The sequence below is a fragment of the Anolis sagrei genome, chromosome 6 (assembly GCF_037176765.1).
Source record: "Anolis sagrei isolate rAnoSag1 chromosome 6, rAnoSag1.mat, whole genome shotgun sequence".
In the NCBI taxonomy this organism is placed as follows: domain Eukaryota; kingdom Metazoa; phylum Chordata; class Lepidosauria; order Squamata; family Dactyloidae; genus Anolis; species Anolis sagrei.
This window is the reverse complement of record NC_090026.1, coordinates 113,929,479-113,952,111: the sequence shown is the minus strand read 5'-3', so window position 1 is coordinate 113,952,111 and position 22,633 is coordinate 113,929,479. Positions and strand designations below refer to the sequence as shown.

The 22,633-nt window shown below is 40.3% G+C and overlaps 1 protein-coding gene across 12 annotated transcripts in view; it reads left to right on the top strand.

Annotated features, from left to right (window-relative positions):
* Positions 1–22,633, top strand: part of PARD3 (par-3 family cell polarity regulator) — a 620,400-nt gene that overhangs the window by 66,314 nt on the left and 531,453 nt on the right. The window lies entirely within an intron of this gene.

Sequence of the window (22,633 nt, the reverse complement as noted above, 5' to 3'; positions counted from 1 at the left end):
TGAAGCAACAAGATCTTCCTGAGTTATGTAGATCCAGAATAGGTCTCTACAGTCACTCACACACCCACTGCTAAGACTCTACCATTGAAAGACCATCATACTCAGCCATGAGTAATCACCTATGGTGATGGTGTGTTCTGTCTGTGTCCTTGGATATTTTTGTTTCTTCGTGTTGTTGTTAACTTCCTTCAAGTTGACTTCAATTTATGGCAATTCTATTAATGAGAGATCTTCCAAGTGACCATATGTTCAAAAAGTATCCAACCTTTATTCATAAAAAATACTTGTATTAAGATACGACAATCTTACACTTGTCTCCTTCAAAGTAGACCCCTTGGACTGCCATACACTTCTCCCATCTGTACTGCCACTGTTGGAAGCAGTGCTAAAACACCTCTTTTAAGATGGCGCTTTGTTGGTCTGTCGCATTCTGCATGATGTCTTCTCTGGACTGAAATCTGATTCCTTTCAGAGACATTTTCAGTTTGGGGAAAATCCAGAAGTCACATGGAGCCATGTAGGGAGAGTAGAGAGCCTGACGAAGCACAGGTATGCTGTGTTTGGACAGGAAAATCTGTATCAAATGTGAAGAATGAGTGGGTGCGTTATTGTGATAGAGGTGCCTATTGCGCACTGATCTGGCTATTTGCATCTCACAGCATCATGAAGGCAATACAGAACCTTTTGGTAGTACTCCTTGCTGATGGTGCTGTGTGGTGCATACTTGTAATGAACCACATCACTGGAGTCAAAGAAGATGGACAGCAAGACTTTGACATTGCTGCGAATCTGCCTTGCTTTTCCTGGCCTCAAGGATGCTGGATTCTTCCATTGTGAAAACTGCAACTTGGTTTCTAAGTTGTACCCATAAACCCAGGACTCATTGCCAATGATCACTGTGTTGAGGAAGTTGAGATCACTGTTCACAGTCTGCAGTATTTCCTGTGTGATCTCCAAATGGGCTTCAGGAGAATGTCAGTGAAGTTTGTGCCAAAACTTGATCATTATCAGTTTTGGCACAAACTTCACTGACATTCTCCTGAAACCCAAATCCTCAGTCAAAATGGAATGAATGGATCCAATGCTGATGCCCGTTTCATCTGCAAGTTCTCTGTTCATGATTCAATGATCCTGAATCACCAGAGTCCTTACTTGGTCAATGATGATCTCATTTCTGGATGTTGAGGGCCTACCAGAATGTGCTTCACTCTCTACTGATGTGTGGCCATCTTGAACCACTCCTTTACCTGTGTGGTGCCCATCGCTTCGGCCCCTAAGGCCTATTGAGTCTTGTGGATCGTTTCCAATTGAGAATTACCAAACTTTGCGCAAAATTTATTACAGTAGTGTTGTTCAGTTTTTTTTTGTCATTTTGTCATAAAGAAAAAACGGTCAGCACTCTCTTACACTTCCCCCAGTACTTTAAATTAAAATGTAACAGTAATATATATCTTTATCTATATTATTGTCTTATATTTTGTTACTTCCAAAGTAAGCTTTCATAGACTTTCTTAGTAAGCTTTCATAGAGTTTGTCAGTTGCATGGAATGAAGTGCCTAGCAGCAGTTAGGAATAACAAATACCTTTTAAAGAGATTACTTCTGAGATATTCTAGGGTGTTCACATAAATGCATATACACAGGGGGAAATGGTGAATAGGCAGTAACACCGGGAATTAATTTCCTCAATGTTCATTATTTTTCAACAAAGCTTGAAAAGAGTAACTTAATCCCCCTTTTGCCTTGCCCCTACCAGTTTGCCTTAACGTAATATTTGCAAAGTGTTTTTTACTTGCTGTAGGCTGGACTGTGCAGTAGGAGAATTGGTTTAAAAGTCTGTGCAAGATTTTATGTGCTGGATTGTTATGATAACAGTCCAATGCCCCAGGGCGTACTCCAGTGCTCTGCTAATACACTCTATTTGCCTGTGACCTTACACTTGGCAGTGAACCAGATGATGTCTGTGTTAATGGGCCAGTTAAACCAGCTTTGCTGTAACTTGCCATCCCAGAATTATTCTGCTCAGTGATCAAGGGAGTACCTTACTTATAAGTGATTATTGTAGTGTAGATGTGTGAAATTCAGGAAGTTATATCCTCTGTAGAAGTTGTCATTTTATTTTATCAGTGGGCGGCAGCTTTTTGTACAATTATTACAGGACTTCCTTGATATCTGCTGTAGTATTCCTGAAAGATACGTATAACATTTGTTAATTTGACTGGTTGAAGATGGATTAGTCAGCCAAATTCCCTCATAATTAGTCACCTCCCCCTCAACATGGATTTAAAATGAAAATAGAATAAAATGGCAGCTATTAAATTACTTGTTTGAAAGTAAAGTTTGAGTGTAACTTGGCTTTTTATTACAAAAAGGAAATGAAATAGTTATGCTTACAAGCTTTGGGTGCATTTAGCAGACATCTTTCCACCAGCCATAATTCATTTTGGGAGTTTTCTTTGCTCTTCAGTCTCAGTATTTCTTTGCTCTTAAGTACAGAAATATTACTTGCCAGCATGACAAGGGTTCTAAGGGCCCTTCCACACAGCCTTATATCCCAGAATATCAAGGCAGAAAATCCCACATTATCTGAGTGTGGACTCAGATAACCCAGTTAAAAGCAGGTATTATGGGATTTTCTGCCTTGATATTCTGGGATATAATGCTGTGCAGAAGGGCCTTGAGTCTACATTCAGATAATGTGGGATTTTCTGCCTTGATATTCTGGGACATGGGGCTTTGTGGAAGGGTCCTTAGAAGGATTAGGAAGAAAATGTAGTGCACCCTTCTATAATCTGACACCCTAGAGATGTGTGGAAACACAATTCCCATCATTCCCAGCTAGTGTGGCCATGGTTGTGCTAGCTGAAGATGATGGAACTTGTAGACGAAGATCTCTGGAGACCACCAGTTTGATGAAGTAGTATTATGAACATATATAAAATATAGTGTATGGTCCAGAAGTTCATAATGTGATATCCTGACACCCTTTAGGAACTTTGTGTAAATTTAGGTTCCTTAATTACTCTGTGAAGTATCCTCAGGGCCCTTCCAGACAGCCCTATATCCCAGAATATCAAGGCAGGAAATCCCACTATATCTGCTTTGAACTGGGTTGTCTGAATCCACACTCAGATAATGTGGGATTTTCTGTCTTGATATTCTGGGATATAGGGCTGTGTGGAAGGACCCTCAGTAACTATTTCAGTCACTGGACTATGGAAACAGTGGTGGACAGTGGAAGAATGAATCTGAATTTTGTTTCATCTTGTCTTGTCTTTTGTGGCATGTTTATACCCAACCAGGGAAGCATCTGTTAGAATGGGAAATTAAATGTCTTACAACACTCATTATTGTTGTGACAAAAACATGTTCTACCCACAGCTCAGCAGAACCAAATGCAACTGTTGCTGTCGTATTCTATTGTTTCAAGGTAGAGTAGGAGTATTTTAAAAGATGAAAGCTTAATGACAATATGTTCTATATTTCAACCTAGAGGGCAAACTTTAACAGCTTGTGGTGAAATATAACAGTATGTTTTATATCACAAACGTTAGCAAGTCTAAAATGAGGCACATTCAAAAAGACAATGGATACATGGATCTACAGAGAATTTCATCATTTCGGAAGAACAGTGGATCTTAGGAAAACTCTGGGAATAGTTACAGGATGTTAGTATAGTAATTCAGTACGCTGGACTAAATCTATTGCGTTCTCCATATAATACTGTGCAAAACAAATGTGCCAAATTTCTTGCTACTTCACCACCCTCTACAGTTTCTCTTTTAATAGACGTCTCCTGTTAATTAAATTTATCCATCAGCCTCCAGTTGTGAGGTAAACACGGGCTAATTGGCGGCACTGTGAAGCAAGGGGTTTTTACATTCTAAGTGATGATACTATTTCACTTTTATTTTAAATGGAAACAATATTTTAAAGTTGTCATATACGTAAGGTGTATGTGGAAAAAGTGCATGGTGTGGCCATATTCAGTCCTTTTTGTGGCCTTCAGTAGCCACACAGGTTCATAATTTTTGGCTCCTGAAAGCTTGGTTGCTACTCTGTTGGGAGATCAGTACCATTGAGCTGTGGAACACCTAGTTTGTTGGCTCAGCTCATAAAGCTGCCTCCTTTCATGCTAAAAAAAATCCTTGTAGCGTTGAGTTTTATCCAATTGATATAGGCTTCTACATCTCTTTAGAGTAAATTTTTGAATGGAACTGGTACAACAGCTTCTTTGAAAGTAGAGAATAATGGCAATTACTCATTATATACAATTATTTCATGGAATTTGTTGCTGAAAGATGTGGTGACAGTTGCAAGCTTCAAAAGGAGGCTAGATCGTAATTAACAAGAATAAGGCTCTTAATAGCTATCGGCCATGATGCTCATATGAGAGCTCCAATGTGCCTCCAGGTATTTTGCTGTTAGCAAGCTCTTTCCACCATGTTCTTCAATGGTTATTGCAAAAAGAAATTGATCCCTGAGAGCTGTTTTATTAGGGGAAAGTCAGCAATGGTGGCTACAACATTAGGTGATTTGATCTAGATCACTATGTATATATGGAATGAAATAATAGCATGGTAGAATTGGAAGGTATCAGCACTCCATGCAGTCATGCCGGCTACATGATCTTGGAGGCTTCTACGGACAATGCTGGCTCTTTGGTTTAAAAATGAAGATGAGCACCAGAGTCAGAGTTAGACACAACTAGACTTAATGTCAAGGGGAAATCTTTACTTTTTTAGAATTGGAGTTATACCCGGCAATCATCTTGTCCAAGCCTTTACTGATGTACATGGAGTAGACCAGCAACAGCTATAGCTAAAGTGGTGATTTGGTGGCATGAGCAATCTTTTCTGGATGATTTGGAGGAATCTCAGGGCAAGATCACTACCTTGACAAGTATGCAGTTTATATAATCTCTGAAAAAACTGAATGGGATGTTCTGAGCAATTGTGGTTGATGCTAAATGTGTCATGCTTGATGACATCATAGAATCATAGAGTTGGAAGAGACTTCATGGGCCATCCAGACCAACCCCCTGCCAAGAAGCAGGAAAATTGCATTCAAAGCACACCCGACAGTTTAAAAGCCTCCAAAGAAGGAGCCTCCACCACACTCTGGGGCAGAGAGTTCCACTGCTGAACAGCTCTCACAGTCAGGAAGTTCTTCCTAATGTTCAGATGGAATCGCATGAGGGTCTACAATACCCTGAGCACCTTGTGACATGGGTTTCCTCAGTTTCAGAGCCTAAGATGGCACAAAGCAATTGGGGCAGGGTGGTAGTGTTTTGTTTTTTTGAACTATGGAATCTTTGCATCACCAGTAAGGCAATGAGAGAGCTCCATATAGACCACAGAACACTGGTTAGAGCCATTTTGTGGTTTGCTTTTTCTGCTGCCATAGTGCTCAGATCCATATCCTTACTTTTCCATGTGTGTTTTAGTAACCCCTGTACTTTTTCTTTGATAATTCAGATACAATATTGGGAACAGATCTTGGAACTTTGTTAGTAATAGAGTAACAGATTAGTGTTGACTGTTACTTCGTGAGGGTAAGATGTGACCTTTCATTAAGAGTGATGCAAGGATAACACATTCATGCTTTACTTTTGATACATTCACGCACAGAGGCAAAGTGTTAAAAACAGAAAAAATTGCCAAATGCTTCCCCATTTAATGAGATTGTCAGTCATTACATAGCTTTGCAAACATAATGTTGCAATGCCCTCATTGCCATCCCTTCACAATGTGTTATTTTTAACAGATAATATCCAGACTGTGGTCAGATACGTGATTTGCAAACATTTTTCAATTCCTGCTTATTGACTTTGGTTATGTGTAGATCACGTTTGTGCAGTTAATTCAGCAGTCTATTCAGCAGCAGCCTCTGTGAATGTGAACTTTTGTCCTCAGAAGGGACTTGGAATTTTAACTAGCTTTAATTTATTTACCTATTTCGTTAGATCCCCATATCTAGTAGCGATATTTTCCTTGATGGACTGCAGTTACTGGAAATCACAGATAATTTGGTGCAGGATTAAAATAAATGACCCCCAGTCCCAGCAGTTACACCAGAGGACCTAGAAATTCCTAGAGAGATATTCTGTATAGACATTTGCCAAGTCCTGCAGCACAACTCTGTGACAACTTCTGGGGGGAAGCAGAATTGTACTGGAGAAGTATGCAAATGCTGAGAGAGTTGATTATTCTGCAAGAGCAGGTAAGGTTACATCAGTGGTTCTCAACCTGTGGGTCCCCAGATGTTTTGGCCTTCAACTTCCAGAAATCCTAACAGCTGGTAAACTGGCTGGGATTTCTGGGAATTGTAGGCCAAAACACCTGGGGACTTACAGGTTGAGAACCACTGGCTTACATGATTATCAGGATATTGTCATACCTTTCCATTAGTGAACTCAAGACAGGGTAAATTGCAACCCTGTGAGACGGATGGGTCATTGCTGTGAAATGGGTCATTGTGAGTGAGAAAGTATGTGTGACTGGCCTAAGGTCAGTTTCATGACTTGCTGGGTAAGTTTCATGACCTATTAGGAATAATCCTCCATATTCCACTCCCAACTCTTTTAAACTATGACACCATATTGGCTCTCCTTGTCGAACAGTAGTGCATCCCCTGGATAAATACTTAATGATAAGGTTGGAAAAAGTATATATGATTTTGCCTTCCTCCCTCCCTCTGTCAATCTCTTTGACATCGCTTGTTGATGTTAAGGGTGACTCTAGCATTGAGAAAACTTTAATGGAATTTTCACTATGCTGCAGTAAATTCTGTGCAGATCTTCCACAGGATGCCGATGGAAATTAAGTTTATTCTCTATGTTTTGTATGCTGAATAAACATAGTTTGCATGAGTTATCATATCATATGAATGGAAGGTCTGAATCATTCAGGAAAAGAGCCAGATGATCAATGCTTTTTGGCATCTCTCCCCTCCTGCTCCCCAGATTCATTGTGAAATTTCAAATAGCTGTTGCTGCTTTCCCCTTCTCCCCCTTCTCCCCCTTCTTCTCCCTCATTACACCCAACTGTGTGAAAATAAGAATATTGCCACAAGCTAGAAAGACTTTTCACAGTGTTGCAATGAAAAGAATCCTTTATTAAAAACCGGTTAGTCTACTGGGGTGCAGTCAGATTTGTGTGTTTTTGTTTCTCTAAAAATTGTGGCATCCAGACTTGTTTAAGGTTAACTTAGTGGGGAACATGGTGAGATTTGGTTCAGGCAGAGCAGCACGTGGATGTTTCTTCTGTTTGCTCATGTCTTGGGCAATTTAGACAACTCTTTAGTTTTTGTAGCAGTTTTAACATGATGTATTTGTCTTAGCCTTCTTCCATCGATTATTTAGAAACCCCTCCTTGTTTCAGAATATCCCACACTGGCTCTTGTCAAAAGATTTATTAGACAGCATTTTGTCGCTATATGTTATAGTCTCTGTGGTATAACTCATCAGAACCAGCATGGTATATAGTTATTTGAGCATTTGACTATTACTCTAGAAACCAGGGTTTGAATCAGCACTCAGCCATGGAAATGGAAACCCACTGGTTGATCAACCCCCTTTGAACAAAATTTGTCAAGAAAAATCAATCATAGATCACCGTAAGTTGGAGAGTCATCATAAATTGGAGATGACTTGAAGACACACAATGATAGCAACATATGGTACATATATTTGGAAAGAATCTCAACTTGCAGAAGCTTCAGTCATCAGGAACTGAAATCCAACAATATTTGGGATCTATGTTTGGCAATCACTGATATCCATTCCATGTCCCATTTATAAACAAGTTCATCTTGTTATTGTGTATGTTTATTGTGTAACAGTATGAACAAGTCACATTTGCTTATTTCCTTTACCCTTCTTCATAACTTTTATTGGTATCATGTTTTTTTAAACTGTTAGCTCTTACTTTAAATTGTAAACCATCCACAAGATAATTTGGCAGTATTTTTTTCATGTCAGGAGTAACTTGAGAAACTGCAAATCACTTCTGGTGTAAGAAACTTGGCTGTCTGCAAGAACTTTGTCCAAGGAATGCCCGGATGTTTGATGTTTTACCATCCTTGTGGGAGGCTTCTCTAATGTCCCCACATGGGGAGCTGGAGCTGACAGAGGGTGCTCTCCCTGTATTTGAACCTGCAACCTGTCAGTCTTCAATCCTGGCAGCACAAGGGTTTAACCCATTGCACCACTGGGGCCTCCTATTTGGCAGTATAATTCTACATTATTATGGGGGGGGGGGACTGGAAGAAAGGAAGTTTATGTGCAACAATACACTAATCTCATTATTAATGTTAGTTGTTATACAGTGACATTATGTTTAAATTATTAAGGGTAGCCATATGTCATTGTTAATATAACCACTGAAGCAAACTCTGGCAATGGAGATGATTGGTTTGCAGCCAGTGATATTTTTTATGTCTTGCAACACAGAGGTAGAATTCCTCAGAGGATAAAAAAAAGATGGTAATTGCTTTAAAAAGTCCGGTTTTGTATCTCTGTAAACATGAAAAGACAGGAATCCATTCATAGGCCAAGACTTTCAGAAGAGGTCATTGTAAGCTTGGCAAAGCCTGTGATTTAATATTGGGATGGGCAGCAATCCACACAGTGAGAGTTTCCATGTGGGGCATGTTTACATAGCAAATAAGTGGTTAACAAATGCTTATGGATATTTCGATTCAGACATTTTTGTTGTGGTTATGAAGAAGACTTGGGAGGAAAGAGAAAGTACAAGAATGCTATTTCCACTTCCCTGTTCTTGTTCCTGTCACTTCTCATTGCGGAAGATGTCTGTAGCATGAATGCAACATGTAGGCTCCAGTTTTCCAGGATCAAAACTAAACTATGCTGGGAGTGAAAGTCATGTGGCCCATGAGTGTTGCAGTTCAACATCATTCAGAGAGCCACATTCTTCACAACCATTGATATACACATACAGAAATGTTTCTCTACCACAGATGTTCATCCTTAAAGTATGGATAACTGTGTAGAACAGGAGTGAGTGCTACATGTCTCTAGATATTAGACTACAACCTTCGGAATGAGCAACCACTTAGGGCTGATGGAACTCACATTTTTTTCAAAATCAGGAAGGCCAAATTGATTTCCATCTCCAATTACAGTACCAGAGATAGAGCAGAGCTGTCCTTTTCATAGGTCTCCTGTGCATGGATCCAAAGTGGTCAGTTCCCTTCTGCCAATCTGTCATGTTTGGCTTGACTGGATGGCCGTAATGGTAAGGGGTCCAGCCATCATGTTTTTTGTCAATTATGGGACCACATGGCTCCTCCTCTCCCCTATTGGGCTCAAACACAGACTTCCTTGAAATAAATAAATAAATAAATAAAAGGGTCCCAGGTTAAGAAAGGATGCTTCCTTAACCCCATTGCTGAAACCCAGACTCCTTGAAGGCAAGAAAGGAAAGCATCCCAAGAATGGAAAGGGGAGCCTTGTAAGTTCCCCATTGCCGCCAATGATCTTCCCAGATCTTTCAGGTGCCTAGCCAAAAACAGATGTTTCCATTAGCTGGTTTTTGGGGGCTCCCAAAAAATAGATCTGAGTGCCCAGTGAAATTCAGATGCCAAAACTGCATCACTTTCCAGGCAAATTGCACATGCCTACTCTCCTGCCTTGTCATTTATTCATATTCTAAACAAAAGAGAGCTACAGCAGTCTACGTGGCTGCTGTAGCTGACTGTGGGAAAGCAGAGGGCTTTGAAAAGTTACTTTTTAAGACTAGAGCTGCCTGAGGCAAAGAGCTGGCTTTTACTTTCATCTTGTTCCATGTAGAAAAGCAAGATGGTTGAAATGTTTCTCCTGCCCTGGCATTTGGAGAACATTGCTCCTCTCAAATGTAGCTTAGAGAGCATGGGGCAGATAGTATAATATGCAGTGTGTTCATTGAACACCTTACTGGTATTTCCCAAAATGTGCCACTTATGGCAGCTGCTTCAATTTCCCCTCTTTGGCTGATGTACCCCATGTAAGCATGTGGAGACATAATTGAAACGAGATGGAGTTGCTTTCCACTTCACTTTGAGTAACAATGAGAAACCATGGTTTTGCTGTCCATGTTTGAACCATGCCAGAATCCCTGCCCTTTCGAGGAGCACTTGGCCCAGAAATATCAAAAGTAAATATTATCACTCTTCCCCTCTTCCAAAGCATACAAAAATAATAATCCATTTACGCTTGGTTACAAGTGTGGCAGAATTTGTGGCCTTTGGCATCCAATTGAAATTTAGTAACTGGAATGGGGACTTCTTGCTAATAAAATGACATCCAAGAACAACTAGTTAATTGACCATGACTGTCATTTCAGTTGAGTAGATTGGGACTTTATCTTCAGGTTGCTGGTGTCTGAAATGGGCTAATGACCAATTCATGTTGTTCAGTACCAAAAAATGAATAGGCACTAATTTTTTCATGAGCGCTGGGATGATAGTTTAACGTAATGTGAGAGATTACAAAATAAATCAGTATTGCTGGAAAGTGCTCCATAGAGGACGGAATTAGCATAATGTTCTGCTACATAAATTCTTGTTCATATGTAGTAGCTTTCTTTGAAAAACCCTCACAATACTGCTATATTTCTGCACAGCTGTCATTGGTTTTGTGAAAAAGTATTCCTAATGATGATGGAAGAAAAGAAAAGAAAGCTTTGAGTTGTTACACAGGTTTCCCTCTAGCTATTGCTGTCAGTTTTAGCTAAGGCTGGTAATCTCTCAATTTGTTAATACTTCTCCTTGCATATATGCAGAATACATAGTAGATTTAGCTGTTTATATATAATATATCCATGGAATCATTAAAGTTCACAATCTTATGCATATCCATTCTTTAAGTATAGGGTGAGGTAGCATAACTTCCTTTTTTCAAAACTTAATAAAACCCATTGTATTAATCAGGGAAAAAATTATAATGTAGACACATACCTAAAGTTTTGTTTTATGTAGTTTTGAAGATCAAATTAGGTAGGTGACGTCCCCCATTCTCCATACACTGAGTAAACCGATTTCTGGTGTTTGTCATGGATCTTGCCAGCATAGCAGGCAAGATGTTGGTCTTCAAATCTTGTAGGGTCCTTGGGCGGTTCACATAAACACAGGATTTCAAAAAAAAAAAAACCCATAGAAAAAAATCACAAGGGGCCAAATCTGGAGAGTGGGTCGGCCACTCAAAATCCGCTCGAAAAGTAGGCCTCAATGGCAAAAGCACACCCTTCACTGTTCCAACGCATGATGGTGACTGAACTGTGTCAGGACAAAACTTTATACTCCTGCCTCTTGAATGAGACCACTAGTGCTCCGCTACCTCTTCAACTGACTGAATGGCACGAATTTAAAAAAGGAAGTTATGCTGCCTCACCCTGTATATGTCTGTGTCTTCAAGTTGCCTGTAGATTTATGACAATCCCAGGAATTTAACAGAATTTTAAAGGCAAGGAATACTCAAGTAATTTTGCCAGTTAATTCCTCTAAACACCTGGTGTTCATTGGTGGTCTCCCATTCAAATACTAATCAGGACTGGCCATACTTAGCTTTCATGAGCAGAGAAGGACTGGTGCCTTTAGGGCATTGGTTCCCAGCCTTTTTTTGACCAGGTTCCACTTGACCAGGGACCACTTGACCAGGGACCACTCTCCAACATTAGTACTAAAAAGGTTACTAATCAGTTTCTGGTCAACTTTAGATTTGGTTTGGTTATTTGGGATTCTGATTCAGAAAAATGCATTGGATAGACAACATCAGCTCTAGTTTCTGATACAAAACATATGTCATCCAGTCTGCTCCCTCATTGAAAACCATATTTAATATGCCTCGGCACTATAAGAGGGTTTCGCGAGACCAGTTGCTCTTGTTGCAATAATGATGAGGCTGCAGACCATAATTTAGTTTTTGAAGACCGCTGATGGTCCATGGACCACAGGTTGGGAACCACTGCTTTAGGGTATTTAGACCATTATTCAAAAAACTGGTCCCAAAGTAGAGATTGCACACTTGGATGCAAACACAGGGCCAATTGTGAGGAATGCTGATAAACTGTTCTAGATTAAGTAACTTGGGTTTTAAATCCCAAATAAAGATACCTCCTCCTCCTTGGGAATGCTTTTGTGCAACTTTTTTGATATTAAATCTTCTCTATCAAAATTTGTAGAGACTTTTCCATGTGCATGTTGTTACTAGGTATTAGAAGTTGTCAATTGTCACTGGTTTAAAAATCTATTACTTTCTTCTTGCCATAGTTCCAAACACATGATACCTGGCAATTCTGTTTGAAAAGAACAGACTGCATATTTCAAGTGAAGGCCTTTTTCTGAAACGGTTCGGAGTTATTGTCAGTCAGTTCAAATAATGCTAGGTTATATTTATTTTATATCTCTGCTTTTACACATGGGATCCAAGGCAGCTCATGGCATGATTAAAAATCAAGTACAGATAGCCTCAGAGGAAGGCAATGGGTAACCCTCTCTGAACACGACATTGATAAGTTCACCTTAGGACTATCTTAAGTCAGAAACTGTTTGAAAGCAAGCAGCCGTAGTAAATCAAAACACAAGAAGTTAAAATATTAAAATGGAACCAAGCAAGATTAAATATTAAAACAGAACAAAGTGAAATAATACTATAGTGGTTTAAAATAGGTTTAGAATCACATCAGTGAATTTTTTCGTGTCAGGAGCGACTTGAGAAACTGCAAGTTGCTTCCGGTGTGAGAGAATTGGCTGTCTGCAAGGACGTTGCCCAGGAAATGCACAGATGTTTTCCCATCCTTGTGGGAGGCTTCTCTCATGTCCCCACATGGGAAGCTGGAGCTGACAGAGGGAGCTCATCCGCGCTCTCCCCAGATTTGAACCTCCGACCTGTCGGTCTTCAATCCTGCCAGCACAAGGATTTAACCCATTGCGTCATGGGGGGGGGGGGGGGGGCTCCATCAGTGAATGAAAATAATAATTATTTTAGATGAGTTAGATCAGGTATGGGCCTCAAATAACTTCTGGGTTTATAGGTGCATTTTGCCGTGTTTTGCTCCTGTCCCCAGACAATTTATACCCCAAAGAGACCCCCCTTTTTTTTCTAAAAAAAAGAGTAGGAATTGAGCAAGAGGTGGCAAGGTTGCAAAGACTGTCCTGGTCTTAACATGGTCTGGGTACCACCGAAATGTGGGGCAAAATCCACTATGACCTCAGGAGCATTTTGAGATGATAAATACCCTTTTTTTGAAAGTGGGTATATATGGTGATGGTGGGTATAGCCCAGGCATGGGCAAACTTTGGCCCTCCGGGTGTTTTGGACTTCAAATGCCACAATCCCTAACAACCTACTTGCCCATTCCTGGTCTAGCCCTTTAAGGTCTCCTGGGTGGATAATATGGCCCTTTACCCTCCTATGGTTGCTCACCACTGGGTTGGACAAATTGCCTGATTCAGTGTATGTTTTCTTCTAAGATTCTTCTATCATTTACTCAAAAGTTTGGAAAACTAGCCTTTTTGAACTACTGCATCCTGAATCCTCCAAGCAATGGCTATTTTAACTGTGGAGGATTTTGGGAGTTGAAGTATTTTTAACTTACTGTTTTGTAGACATTGAAGCAAAATCACTCCCTATAGAGGCAAAATCTTGGGGGAAAGGAGTGAGTGGAGAAAATGAAAATGAGGTTTCTGTGGTTTTCAGTGTCACTAAAAAGTGAGCTTAAAAGTTTTTGGTGCCATGGCTGTGGAATGACATCCCCATGGAGGCCTATCTTGCACTCATTTCCCCCATCTTTCCTGTGTTGTGTTACATTGGTATTACTCTCATAGGCGTTGTTAGATTTTCTTTTGCTTTTGGATTTCTTGTAAAATGTTTCCTTCTTTTTGCTGTTGTATCTGAAAGCTTTTACAGTTATTGTCATTATTGTGAATGTCACTTTACTGCAAGATGACAGACCTCTGCCCTGAGACACTCACAATATGAAAAGACATGAAAGAAAATCTTTTTTTTAAAAAAATCTAAAACTCTGAAGATGACCTTTCTAGGTCCTTCAGAGTGATTCTTTGGTATGCTTTTGGCCCAAGTGTAGTCAAAATATAGGGCTCATTGTCATCCGTAGTTTTGATTATCTATGGTGTTTGTCTTCAGATGTATCCTCTGCAGATATGAGCATTGTATTTCACTCAAAGTTGTTTTTTCCATGTATTTTTAAGTTTCTTACAAAGAAATTGTTAAAGATTTGCCTCTTTTAATTATTGTTTAGCCATCTTTTGTATGGGATTGGGAAAAATATGGATTTAAATAAATCTAACAAGAAAAAAAGAATAGATGGGGCCATACAAACTTGTATAACCCACTCTTCAGCTAATAACAATAACAAAACATATCTCATAATGTCTTACTATGATTAAAAATTATACTTCCAAATATACAAAGCAATAGTAGGGGTAAAGGGGACAGGAAAGGATGATACACATGCTTTTTATGCAATAAGCATGAATAAATTTTGCTTTTGATATGGGGAGGGGCGGGATTGTAAATTGCATACACTTCTAGTGCGCCAAACAGTTTTGAATCCATAGGTTGTGTACCAGGGGCCAGGCCATGGTGGTGCAATGGGTTAAACCCTTGTGCTGCTGAACTGCTGACCTGAAGGCTGGCAGTTCGAATCTGCAGGATGGGGTGAACTCCTTCTGTTAGACCTAGCTTCTTGCCAACCTGGCAATTTGAAAACATGTAAATGTGAGTAGATAAATAGGTACTACTTTGGTGGAAAAGGCATAAGATGCTGGTCACACAACCAGGAGGTGACAACTCAGGCGTCTTGGCTTGGAAATTGAGAACAGCAACTCCCCCAGAGCCAGAAATGAGCACTGCCTCCAAATCCAGAAATGAAAGGAGATACCTTTGCCTTTGTTTGTGTTTGTGTGTCTCATGGTATTGTAACAAGGCATTGAATGTTTGCCAGTATCTGTTTATACTGTAATTCGCTCTGAGAAGGGCGAAATACAAATAAAGTGTATTATTATTTGAAACACAACAAGATTAGTACACAGCAAATAGGATCACTATGCTAGTTGTATTGGATCACACGTCGGACACTTCCCAAGTGTCTAGGACGATGTGATGTTTCGGCAAATAATGCATGCAGATCCCAGTACAGTAGCCCTTTGCAGCTGACAGATGGTAATTTTGTCAGCGCCGATTGTATTTAAGTGCAGGCCAAGGTCTTTAGGCACTGCACCCAGTGTGCCGATCACCACTGGGACTACCTTGACTGGCTTGTGCCAGAGTCTTTGCAGTTCGATCTTTAAATCCTTGTATCGTGTCAGTTTTCCCAGTTGTTTCTCTTCAATCTTGCTGTCACCTGGGATTGCAACATCAATGATCCCTACTTGGTTTTTTAACATGATTGTGAGGTCAGGAATATTGTGCTCCAAAACTCTGTCAGTATGAATTCGGAAGTCCCAGAGTAGTTTGACATGCTAATTTTCTGTAATTTTTTTCAGGCTTGTGATCCACCAGTTTTTTGTCGCAGGCAGATGGTATTTGTGACACAAGTTGTAATGAATCATCTGAGCTATGCCTCTGCTTGTAGTCTGTCTGCGCGATCTTCTTGCAGCAGCTGAAGATGTGATCTGTTGTTGTTGTTGTTGTTGTTGTTGTTATTATTATTGGCTGATTTTAGAGCAAGTGTCACATCTGTCCTTGTGGCATCATCTTTTTATTTTGTTTCATTGTAAAGGTAGTCTACAAAGAGCTTAAGCAAAACTTTAAGCAAGTGGCATCTACAAAGGCACATTTCATAAGTTTGTAAACAGTTTCTGCCAACAGTAAGTTAACCACTTGCTCCCATTGTTAAAAACAATATTGTTGATAAACAATGGGAGGGAGCTCAAAATTATAGGCAGTACAAAAGGAAGGGAAAGGAAACCTAGTATTTCCATTTTCTACAAAAATAAACAGTCCCTGTTTTCAGTGTGCTAAAAAGGTCATACTTTTCCATGCGTTTCTGTGGTGTGAGAGAGAACAGCCAAAACAAGCATTCAGGTTGTTTGTTAAGGTGGGAAAAGGCACAGTTTGTATGTTACACATTGGATTCTGATTGCTTTCTTTAGTGCAACATAGAAAAAACCCCAATAAATACTAGTGGCTGAAATTATATTTCATTCACAAGCCAGAATTTTAGACAGTTGAAGCTTAGCAGCAAATAAAGCCTTCAGCAGCTGGGAGACCAATTGTACACACATATGAACAGTGCATTTTGAGTAATCCTATTACACTGATTTCTGTGCGGTCCCTCAATACAGACTCAGATTTACAAGATTATAACATAATTAGCACACTGAATAAGTTCACAGTTGTCATTTAACATATGCTCTCAATTACAAGGTGATGAATGAAGCAGACTAAGGAAATTCACAGGAACCATCATCCCTAGCTATTGAATACACACAGTATATATGAACAGTCCTAGAGGCATATAGAAAAGTATGGAGCCTTCCAAATATTAATGGATTCTAGCTCCTTTCAACAGTACAATGTAGTGGCATCTGGATGATCAAACCCCCATTTATGTCCTATGCGAATGTGGAAAATATTAGTAAAACGTAAAGATTTCATTATCACCATATTATCTTGCCAGAGTGAGACATAATTTACCAGTTACTCTCGTAACTCCAGGCAAAAGTCAGCCTTTCGACTGTTTTGCAAAATGTCCCAGAGCTGCATTCCCCTCTATTTTTGCTGAATTATCCCACTGCCTTGAAGTCTTGGTTTATTCGTTACTTCAGTGACATGCGAAGTGTCTTGTTTTGACATGCTTTGTATTTGTAAGCCAAATGACTTGCTTATCTCCTATCTGTACCTTTCCTGTCCTTGCCTTTTGCTGTTGGTATCCTTTTTATGCCTCTTAAGACTTCTTTGTGTGTGTCTGCATTGAATTTAATTTGTTGCTTTAGCTACCAGTTTCTGGGACACAAAGGCCAGGGCAGAGACAATTTAATAAGTACACGTTTGTGCTTAGATTTGATTTCATTTTCAGTCTCACCACCTCCAGTAAAAACAAATCAAAACCCCTCAGCATGGAGTAAATGAGTGCACCAGGGAGAATCAGGCTACGCAGATTTTCTGAATGTGCAAAGCTTTTTAAAAAAAAAGACCTGAAGAGAAGCTGAGGTCTAAGCAAACAAAGCATTGTAATATATGGGTTGGCTGTTAGGGTGTGTATCTAAACCAGTGGTTCTCAACCTGGGGTCCCCAGATGTTTTTGGCCTACTATTCCCAGAAATCCCAGTCAGTTTACCAGCTGTTAGGATTTCTGGGAGTTGAAGGCCAAAAACATCTGGGGACCCCAGGCTGAGAACCACTGATCTAAACTATACTTTCATAGCACTGTCTTAGAGACCCTCGTGGTGCAATGGGTTAACTGAGGCATGGGCAAACTTTCTAACTTGGGGGTCGCATGGTGGGCCAGAGTGTGGTGGGTGAGCCAGGAGGGAGAGGGTTCTCCCCAAGTCCCCTCCATATCCTTTCCTTCCCTTCCTCTTCTCTTTTGGAGGCAGAAAGTGAAGGAAAGACAGGAAACATTTGGTCCCCAAAAGGGTTGGTCTTGGTCAGGATGAGATGGTGAACAGGAGAGGAAAAAGTGTATCCATTAGACCCCATATTGTCTACTCCTGATATAGAATCTTAGAGCTGAAAGAGACCCCCAAGAGCCATCCAGTCCAACCCCCTGCCATGCAAGAAGGCACAATCAAAGCACTCTAAATAGACTGCCTCTGCGGGAAAGCCTCTATCACATTTTGAGGCAGCCTATGCCATTCTCCAACAACTCTTCCTCTCAGGAAGTTCTTCCTAATCTTTTCAGTCTAATCTCTTTCCCTGCCATTTGAAACTATCAGTCGCGTGTGCCCTGGTCTCTAGAGCAGCAGAAAGTCGGTTTTCCCCTCCTCACTCAATGGGACACCCTTTGAAATCATGAAAATGGTTCTCATGTTCCCCCTCTACCTTCTCGTCTCCTCGCTAAACATCCCCCAGGAGGAAGGAAAAAGAGAAGTAAGAAGAAGGGGAGGAAGAGAAGGATGGAAGGAAGGTAGGGGTGGAAGGAAGGAATGGAGGGAGGAAAGATAGGAAGGAGAATGAGAGAGAGGGAAGGAGTGAGGAAAGAGGGAAGGATGAGTGGAAAGGAAGGATGGAAGCAGAAAGAGAGAGGGGAGGAAGGAAGGGAAGAATGGAAGGAGGAAAGAAAGAGAGTAGGAAGGATAGGATGGTGAGAGCGATGAAGGCCTAAGAAAAGAGCCCAAAGGGCCACATTTGCTCCCTGGGTCTGGGTTTGCACATACCTGGTTTAAGCACTTGTCCTGGCAGGACTGCTGACCAAAAGGTTGACAGTTTGGATCTGGAGAGCGGGTAAGCTCCCATCTGTCAGCTCCAGCTTCTCATGTGGGGACATGAGAGAAGCCTTCTAAAGGATTGTAAAACATCTGGGCATCCCCTGAGCAACATCCTAGCAGACTACCAATTCTCTCACACCAGAAGCGACTTGCAGTTTCTCAAGTCGCTCCTGACATGAAAAGAAAGAAAGAAAGAAAAAGAATAGCACTGTTCTATGAATCTTCGGATTTATAGTTCATGAAACTGTGTAACAGACCTATGCTCTTATTATGTTGACCACTGTACTCCTTTGGTGAATGGCATCAACAACTAAAGGATTTCCAACACACCGTGCGCCAGCAAATCTCAGGGTGGGATATATGCATATGTGCCTTCAAGTTGCTTGTTGACCTATGGTGACCTCATGATTTTCAAAGCATTTTCTTACGCAAGGAATACTTAAAGGTGATTTTGACAGTCCTTCCTCTCAAATATAACCTACAGCATTAGGTATGCATTAGTTCTCTCCCATCCAAGTACTCACCAGGACTGACTCTGCATGGCTTTCAAAATCAGATGGCATCTGATACTTATAGGGTGTTTATATAGTTAGTAAAACCACTGTATACCAATTAGAAAGCTTAAAAATGTCATCAATGGTTTACCTATTTAAATAAATCAAAACATATAAATATTGTGAATGCCTTAAACTCCTTTCAGACAACTCACAAAAAGAGTTAATGAGTATTTATAGATCTTGGTGTCAAGATTGTGCAGTTGACTCAGAATGCTTCCTTGCGTCTGTTCACAGCATGAAATGTTGCAACCTCTGAAGAATAAGCTATTGTCTTAGCACTGTTCAAACAGTGCTCTCTACTGGCCTCCTATTAGGGACCTTTGGAAACATAATAGTTTCAAACAAATTGTACTGTGTAATCTTTTAGTGGTGGCAAGGCATGATATTGACACTGTGAGCTTAAGATATTAATGTCAGGCGCTAACATTAACACAAGTGTAGCAGTGATAAATAGACTGAAAACATATACACATGGAACTCCTGAAAGTTGCAATTGTTATTAACATGAAAACTCTTTACTTGAGAAGTTTTAGGAAAATTTTCCCCTTTGCTTTCTCTGCGCATTAAGGAATGCTGGCATTTCTCTTGTTTGAGAAGCTAAGATGGCATAGCTCCCATGTAGTGCTGAATTAAAATATTTCAAGTTTGGCTGTAGCTTGTCATTTGAAACAGAAAGCTCTTTGTACTCCCATGAAAATAACAGGTTTTAATATTTTGCTTTTAAGTTTTCAGAAACAAGAGAGAGGGATTGTATTTCCCATTTATTATTAACAGAGGAAATGCTGTGATTTCGGTAATTTGGGATAATGGCATTATTTGATCATTGCTTCCTGGTAAAAACATAATATGGTTGTTGTGTGCATTCAAGTCAGACCCTAATGCTTATAGGTTTTGTGTTTTTTGTCAAGATGCTGGTAGTCTCTGACAGGAGATGGAGCCTAGCAACATCTAAAAGGCGATTGGTTTGCAACACCAGCTTTATAACCACAGATAACAGTACTATTACTTTTCTTCCTTTAGACACCTGTAACAACATTTACTTGAAAATTGAAGCTAAAGCATTTCATCTAATGGCTATGTTCAGGTCCTACCTATCTCCGCGATCACATCTCCCCCTACAGACCAGTGCAGGCCTTTCTATTGCTCCCACCACCGTCTCAAGTGCGGCTGGTAGGGATGAGGGAGAGGGCCTTCTTGGTGGTGCCATATACTCAAATTCAAAGCAGATAATTTGAATTTTGAATGGCTGTGTAGAAAGGGCATCAGTCTGCAGAAACCAAAGCAAACTGAGGATGAAGAGGAACAGTAGAAGGAGAGGAAAAACATGAAAAGAGGATTAATCACTATTGGCTCCCATATCAGGATGTTGTTGTTCATTCGTTCAGTCGTCTCCGACTCTTCGTGACCTCATGGACCAGCCTACGCCAGAGCTCCCTGTCGGCCGTTACCACCCCCAGCTCCCTCAAGGTCAGTCCAGTCAGGATATCAGGATACTTGGAGGGTATTCAGATATAGTATTATTATTACGCATTGACCCAGCAGTACAGTACAATTAGGGCTTTGCTCAGTGAGCTATGCACTGCTCGTATGCAAAGATCTTACTGACATGAAATCATTGGCTTTCAGCAGATGGTTTATCAAGGTGGCCAAAATGCCTTTAGCAACATGGCTTCCTTGTTGCTGGCATACTGCTTAATCACACTTAATCGAAACTCATTTCGATCAGTAGTTTACTGCCTTGGTTTGTTTTGGGTGACACAACACTTGGCCATGGTTTCTTTCCCTTCATCTTTGTATTATGGTGTCCAAGGGTCGTTGTGCTCCCCTGTTGCTACTAATTGTAAAACAGTGCAATGGCCACCAGTTTGCTTTGTGTTGGGCAAATTGCTTTCAGATTGCTTCATTTTGCTTCCTCGAGCAAGTTAAGGTGCAATAAATCCAACAAAGAGTCTTGTGGCACCTTAAAGACTAACACAATTATTATGCCTGTTGCTTCTGTAGATTCATTGTTTTAGAAAAGAGGTTATTTCTATGTAAGTGACAAAACATTTATTTATAGCAAATTGTAAAGCTGTAAAGTGTTTGTATTTATAACCCTGCCTTCTTTAGGTCAATAGCATAAAACCTATTCAGTTCTTTAAGTCTCTGGATTGCATAATTTGTATTGTTTCATTGACTTTCAGAGTGTCATCAAAATGTAACTTGGGCGTAATCAGGAAATAGGAGACTTTACTTGTTTTGACTTGTATAGCTAAATGATCATTTCATTGTGCTGTATATCAGGTTTTCTGATTAAATAGTCCAGTCTTCCCATAAACTGTCCAATAATATAAAGCAGTTGATATAGATCTTGTAATTATAGTGTCTAAGTTCATTAGTCTGAAAGAGCATATTCTGTTTTCAAGATGTACATGAATTCTGTTAATTAATAGCCTCATTCAAAGTTATTAAAAGTGATAATACTGTAAATTAGCATGGAAAAACTGTATGCCTCAAAACTTTGCCTTAAATTTTACATGTTATGGTTACACATGTAAACGCTCAGGTTTAAAAATCTAGTTTGAATCTTGCATTTAATTGTGGAATTAAGCATATTAATTTGTCACTTGAACCCCCCTTCTGCAATACAGTAAAAAAGTTACACTTGGGGGCTAAAAACTCCAGATTAGGCTTGTGCGTTCAGGGTAAATTTTGACCCATTTTGTGTCCTGGCTCTTGGTGGGGGCCCTGATTTGTGTTTTTGGAGCCTCCCGAAATCGGGAAGGTACATATCTGTTTTTGCTCTGGGATGCCAAAAGATAAGTTCTATCGTCCCATTATTGGGGGGGGGGGGCTTCCCAGGTGGTCCCCTTCCCATCATTTTAGGCATTTAAGCTGGCGCTCAGCTCCAGGCAGAAGGCTTCTTACCTGTTTCTACTCTAGAAGAGAGGTGCTTGGCTGCAGGCAGACGTGTGTGTTTTCTCTCCTGGGCCTGCATGCCACATGCACACTCTTTCCAAGGCAAGGAGGCAAGTTCTGTTTATTAGTCTAGGGGAGGTATTTGGCTGTAGGCAGACACGTGTGCTTTCTAGGCCTACAAACCATACACACACTCTTTCCAAGGCAGGACAGCATGGAGTGCCACATGTTCACAAATAGCAGGCGAAAAGCTGGGATCAGTGCCTACTTGCTTTTGTATTGAGCTGATTTTCATACCAGGAGGTAACGAAAGAACGGATGTAATGAAGGAAAACGGTTCCACACACAACTCTGCCCCAGACTATTCTGTCTGGGGGATTTTGGGACATGTAGTCCTAATATTATCATGTCCAAGTTCTGCAAGTGATGTCTTACAGAGTGATTGCAAACCTGATTGAAATCTTGAAATTTATTTCTGTAAACTGACAGTGCAGGTTTTGTTGACATAAGTTTTTCTCCAAAAGAGAACACAATACTAATTTTCTTTGTTGATTCTTGTGAAGATGTAACTGTGTGAACAGAGGAATCAAAGAGAAAAGGGCTACTTTGTACAGAGTGGGAGATTTTCAATAAAAGGACTGAAAGTATGTTCGTATTTACTTACGAGAGATGCTAGTTGTAACTTAAGCTGCTGTCAAACTAGTTTGTGGGCGTTTCCTGCCCTGTCTAGTCTTGCTGACCTACTGTTTTATGTTGGCACCTTGTTGAACAGGAAGAGTCACAAAAGAC